Raw genomic sequence first — 7,011 nt, 5'->3', positions numbered from 1 at the left:
CATTCTTATACACATAACATTCATCTTAATATTTGCGAAAAGCCAATAACATAAAATGTATCTATAACAGTTATTATGCCCTTTCTACTATATGTTGTGTTCAGGTGTAACTTGTTATACAATGTCACTGTTGTAGCATCTCTTCTGCCTCCTGTTTTGTTTGTTCACTTTAACATTTCAAGCAGTTTACATTTTTATCTTTTAAAGGTACCCTCCCCACCACAAATGTATTTACCCTATCCTTCTTTGTAATCACATGCAGCAAGGCCTTTCAATGTATAAAATGAGACTTGCGCATGGACTTTGTCCACCTTGACTGTCTGTATTAACATGCTTGAGCTAAGTAATGAAATAAAATTCTTTCAACTTCATCTGTATTAAGTTACAGGATGCTACTACAAAAGATTAATGGTTTCAGCTGGTGTGGTGACAGGCAGAGAAGGGCCATTGCTGCCCTCTTGTTCCAGATAGAATTCCTCTCCTTGAAGAGAGGGTCTGCTCCTCAGGCCTTGCGGCAGACTGACATAGATTTTATTCTCTTGGCCGAAGTAAGAGTTGGGGTGGAAACCTGCATGTATTGTACAGCAAATCTTGGGGGTTTTTTTTCATTTTTTTTGGTTAAAAAGGTCAAGCATGTTTTCTTGGGAACCTAAAACTCTTCTCATTCATCCCAAAAACAGCAACTGTTGTAACATTAGTATGTAACTCTGCATTTCCTTTCACCACTGAAGATATAAACCATGATGGAAAGACTATTTTATCATCTCTCATAACAAGCATATTTACTAGCTCTGTTACAGGATAGGGAAATCATAAGCTGCTTCCTTAGGCTATCTTGGGCTACTCTTAAGGTATTTCCTAAGTTCTCCTTTACCTTGAAAATTTTCTCACATAGTTTCAGGATATTTTCTTTATTTATACTAATATCATAATTTATTTCTTTTCAAAGTTAATCTCTCTTTCAAGAGCTACTACTGTCTCTTCTTTTTGCAACAGCTTCTGGTCTTTTTTGTTGCCAAAACTGTTGCAAAAAGCGGTTGAATGCATTGGATAGTGTTTTATGCCAAATATGAATGTTTAACTTGCTTTTATTTATATCTAAAATTAATGTACCAGTCTTTAATGATGAAAAAACCCCAATTATAAGCAATTTGATTCAAATCACTAGTTATTGACTATGTCCTCTACTAAGTAAGGCCTAAATAAGGAATTTGAAGAAACATTTCCAGAAGAGAGAAATGGTTAATAACCTCCATTTCATTAGGTACCTCTTAAAAGCTAGGTTATTTTCAAATTAGAAGTTGCATCTTTGGACACTATATAGTCATTGCTTAAATGTGATCCTTTATCCTATAGCTGTTTCAAATCCTTCTGAAGAACTAACATTTGATCTAGTAGAAGAGAATCTTCGAATGCAAATTGAAGAAGAAAAAAAAAGGTATTTGTTCTGCCTTAGATTTCTACTATCCTTCAGTAGATAAATTATACTGATAGTATATTCCAATTACAATTCTGCACAGACAGCTACCCTCAGGGTTTTCTCTGACATTTTAAAAATATCAGCTTTGTGGTTCACCAATGATTTTTAAACTTGTGTATATGCTGTTGGTCTGTCTGTTGGTGCCACAGTAGATGAGAGAGGAAAATTTATGCTTGAGCTAAAGGTTAAAAATAAATAAAAACAGCTTAATGTCCTCCCTGAGGATGTTTGCAACTTGTTGTTTGAATCCAAATGTATTGTGAGCCTTTTGGGCTGAATTCAGGAAAGTCCTGCCTTTCTTGACCTAGAGAAAACCTTTAGGTCATACAGAACTCACTAAGTGTAAATAATATGCAGAATACACATTGGTTAACAGATCCTTGCTCTACTGTCACTGTTGCCAGAAGGATAAAAAAAAATAGATGCAAGGATATCAGTATGGAGTATTTTGCTAGCATTTACATTATTCACGATCTCTGAGGAAACTTCTGGCTCATTCATACTCCTGGGAAATCTCCAGGTGTCTAATAGCTAAGAGGGTAATGAAGCTTCCATCTGACAGGGGAACCAGTCTCAGGTCCTATCTGAATCCAAGATACCAGTTATTTATTAATGGTAACATGTTGAGAATTCAAAATAAATAATTTTCATAGTTGATTGAACCTGTATTTTAACTGTTAATCAATATTGATCCTACTTGAATTTCACTATCTTCTTTATGAAATAAAAGTTTGTTGGAATAAGTTTCTTGCACTTACTGTCCCATGAAGCTTTCATAAAATGAGTTGTTTCCATCTACCATCTGTGTTCTCTGCATCTCTGATTATTATACATTATTTTATAGTTTAAATTTCTAACTGTTCTAAGTAGTATTAACCTTTGTTAAGATATACCTTGGAAAATTTGTCATGCACTTTCTTCTTCTCACTTTTATATTAGCTATAAAAGAGTGTACAGCTGCTTCAAAGGGCTGAAGGTAGAGATTGAGCACCTGCAGCTTCTTATGGAAAAATTGAAGATGAAGGTGCAAAAAGACTTTGAAGTCTGGTGGTCTGAAGAGGCAAAAAAAATCCAGGTATGAAATCATTTTGTATTTCTTCCATTTTCATGTAAATATAACATCTTCAATAATTTCTTAAAGAAGCAGTTAATTGACTGGACGGAAAGGAGTATGAAGGATGGGATTCAGGGTCTGGTTCACCTGTGCTTATGCCAATGTAAATTGGACAAAGGTAATGTGAATTATACTTGTGTGAAGCTGTAAAAATTAGACAAATGCATTTTTTCCTGCTCTATTTTCCATTTTTATGTTCTCCCAAACAACTTGTTTAATAGGGAAGAATGGGCCCAAAATGCCAACAACTCTGAAAGAACATTATCAGATTGCAAAAAATAATCTTTTTTACTGCTAGCAAAACATTTATTTCATTAGGTTTTTTTGTAGCAAATGTAGTTACTTTTTAGCTTCCTTTGCTCACAAAGACTCCAGTAACCTTTCAGCTTCCCTAGGCTCCCAGAGGGTCAGCAGCTCCCAGCACAGTGTTTCCTCATTCTCTAGCTGAAGTCCACCAGTGTTTTAAGCAGAGAGTGCTCTAATGGAATGACTCGTGTAAAAATGAACTAAAGAACTGTCATTTTAAGAAGTGTGTTAGAAGTTGATAACACAGTCAGTCTCAAAACTACACTTTATTGAAACAACCTAGCTTTCTTGGGCTTCCCTTCTGACACTTTTTTAATGACTTGCAATGTCAATACATTGCAACTCACAACAAAGCTCTGTCATGAAATGTACATCAGCCTTGTGAAAATGAATGCTGGATGCAGTCCACTCCATATAATTTGTTATTAACTGGAAGAGAAGGTTTATTCCTTAAGGAGAAGTTGTTGCAAACAAAGTTTTAGTCTATATTTTGGTTAATTCTTGTGAGTATAAATTTTAACTGTATTTTCAAGAAAACAGCCTAAAATAAATACAGAACTTAATGGGGAATTTAGTTATCCATACAGTGCCACCTAAGTAGCTTAACTGAAAGTTAGCATTACCAAACACTTTTCCAGTTAAAATCCCTAACCATATTACTGGCAAAGTGGATGACATTTTAGTCACCCTCCTGTCTAAATATTAAGGTTTTTCAAAGCACTGCAAGTAATATTCTTGAATCCATTGCAGCAGATTTTTCTCTGTTCCTTAAAAGGAGAGTTTCAGGATTCAACCTCTCATAATTCATCAGTAGAAGATTAGAAAACTGGAAAATGTAATTGGGATTGATTTCTTAGATCTTGACGTATCTATACATCTGAGCTCCCTGAGAAACTGAAATCAGTAAATATATGCTATTACATATTAAAAACCTGTATCTTGAGCTTAAAAATACTTGAACTAATCCTAAATACTTTTCTCTTTGTTTAGAAGACTTTGTTTGTGCAAGTGGAGAAAACACTGTGTGATTTAGACTCTGTGTTTTCTGAATGAGTCATTGTTTACCTTGTTATTGCTGAAATTTATAGGCCAATATGAAGCACTTTTAAAAAAATCTTATTCTCCTAATTTTGTTTATCAATCTAAACCCAGCAGGAAAAGCCAGAGATGGTTACTTCACCAAATACTGCCACTGTTTATCCACAGTTTATCAGATCCTCGCAGCATCTATCACCTAACAGGTAAATTGTTTATTTTTCTCTTCCTTCCTTACATGGGAGAAAATGCAGTTTTAGTAGAAGTGCAGATGTCCAAAATGCTTTTGCAAATATTGCACTGAAACACTGTATTTTCAGTTACAACAGAAATGATTGTATAGAAAATGAAATGTTATCATTCAGTTATTTGGAAGTCCTATTGAAAGTAGGATCTCAGTTCTTTTGGTTTGTTGGTCTTGGAAACTTGGAAACCTTTCTTTAGGGGCCACATGACAGCTAAGAAAGGCAAGCCTGTTGTCAGTCAATTTTGCTGTATGAGGAGACTATATCTCCTTTGGGATGTATGCAGGGGACTTCAAACCAAAAAAAAAATTTTAATTTTTTTTTTTTTTCTTATATATACTAGATAGACTTGCTACTGAAAAATGCTATGGTACTACATTTATGCAGCATATTATTCCACAATGATATTGTACTTGATATTGTAAGGTGCTGATGTGTCATCTATAGGAGAAAAATGTGATCGTCTTGGTTGTTGCATCAACAGTCACCTCTGATTTCAAAACCTCTAATTTAAATTTGCAGTAATAGGCTGTTCATAGCCATCAGGGAAAGTAGGGTGCAAGAAACCACATACCTGACTCTGCAGGTTTCCATATTCAAGGACAATAAATGGAGATGTTCTCTCCCCTTCCCTCTTCCTTTCTCCCTCCTTCTTCCTCTTTCCCTCCCCACCTTTCTCTTGCTCTCTTTTTCTGCCTCTCTCTCCTCCTTCTCATTATGCAATTAATATTTCTCTGATGAGTGGCTTTACCTACATTTTTATGACAGTAATCTGCATAAATGATGTTTCCTGCTTTTCAGCAAACATAATATCTCCTACATGCCATTAAATAATGAATAGTGAATTTTCTTAAAACTGTAAAATAGCTTCTGTTTTATTTTACACTCTTATGTATCTGTAGTAAATGTTCCATAATCAGTACAGAAAAGGATAGTCATAGTCCTCTAAAGTCTTCTGAGAAGACATTTTCAGTTCTCTCAAACTCGTGAAAACCGACTTCAGCCTTCTCTGCTTTGCTTTGGTTCTTATTCTGTGTCCTCTCTAGTTTTAGGCATTAATCACTTTGCAAATTGTTGGCAGGTTTTAGGCTGAATCCATGCTGTTAATTTCTGGTCTCAGGCTGAGGGTTACTTGTCCCAGAGAGAAGCTGATGGAACAGAACATGAGAACCTTTTTGGTCTAGCTTAGCACAAATTTGGCCAAATTAGTTCAAGAAATCCATGACTGTCACTTTCTTTAACTTTGTACTGTACTTTGAACTAAGCGCCTCTTTCACAACCTCTCTGTCCTGCTGATTTTGGGAACAACCAATTTCAGGTGCTGTGCTGATGCATCGCTCAGGAGAGCAATACTTTTTGCAATCCAATTAAAAATTCTAGAACTAAACATAATGGTAATGCTCAGGCACTTTCCAGTGCAATGAGAGACTGGTCTTCAGCAGTGGTGAATCTCCTCCTTTCTCTACCCTATCTCAGAAACAAAATTGCATAACTGGTTTCTTTATGTTTTTTTAAGATTTTATATCAAATGCCTTTGCAGTTCATGTTTGTTACTGGAGGACAAATCTAAGAAAAGTACATCTGGCATTTTGACTAGAATGGGGAAAGGTGCATGGTTGCTTTCAGCTGCCAAGCTTGCTTCAGAGTCCTGTACAGGTGATTTCATGCAAAAAGCACATGTTCTTTACAGCAAAGAGTTTCCCTGTGTCTAGGTAATAGGCATATTGGCTGAGGCTGACTAGATGATCCTAGTATAAATATCACAGACACAGAATCTTTATCTTCTGGAACTAAAATTGTATAGGGGGTTGGGATGAATGTAGTTTTATTTTCTCATCTCTATCAATATTCTTGCAATAATCTTTAAAAGTCAAGCATTTTTTCCTTCCTATTTGATCTTATTTGTTAGGCTGTTTAAACATATTTTACTCAGGTACATTTCTAGTGGCATGTATATGGAAGTAGACACACTATTTCTGCTTTTTCTGAAGCAGGAGCTGCAGGCTTAATATCCCACTGTGCATGAAAATTTACTTTTTCCCCTACGTGAGTCAATAACATTTTATAGAGTAGTGGCTTCAAATTTCACAGCCTTTAAAAGGACAAAATAGTAGAATATTTATTTCCCAATGATTTCATTTTCCCCACTTGACAGGGGAACTTTACTTACCACTTCCATAATTGTGCAGAATGAGTCCAGGCTAAAGGCACTACTTTCACATAGTCCTGAGACACAAATTGGCTCTTTTTTTCTAACCTGCCTAAAAATCAACCATCTCTTTCTTTGGAATGATATTGCTATTTTCACCCAGCAGAAAAACCAGCCACCAAAGCAAAAGCTGACATAAATTATGTTTGATATAATGTGGTGTTTCAAAGATGAAATTAAGTTTACAGGTGTGTTCAATAGATGTAAGATCTAAAACTTAGTAGGCTAAATTCTAAGACTGCTGTTGACAGAGTAAGTATGCAGTAAAACCATTCAGGCAAACTCCTGAATGGGAATGGATGTAAATACAATCTTCAGGCTAGAAATAATAAATTATGTAACTCTGCATGCAAAAGACACAGATATATTTCTAATCTTTATATGTGTTTGAACAAAGTCTTTTGATCACCTTCTAGTGCATGATTTGTGTGAGGTGTTATTGTTTGACACACCTTAGTCATGTTTCCAGAGAAAATTAAGCCTTGGGAAGGTTCAAATTTTAAGTTAATTTATAACTAAAATAACAGAGAAGGGAGGCTGGTAATCCTTTTGAGACTTAAAAAGGATACACACACCTGAAAGGCACTTGATTCATGGCAAATATGTCTCTTTTTTTTCACTT

The sequence above is a fragment of the Parus major genome, chromosome 3 (assembly GCF_001522545.3).
Source record: "Parus major isolate Abel chromosome 3, Parus_major1.1, whole genome shotgun sequence".
NCBI classification, from domain to species: Eukaryota; Metazoa; Chordata; class Aves; order Passeriformes; family Paridae; genus Parus; species Parus major.
Note: the sequence above shows the minus strand (reverse complement) of the source record.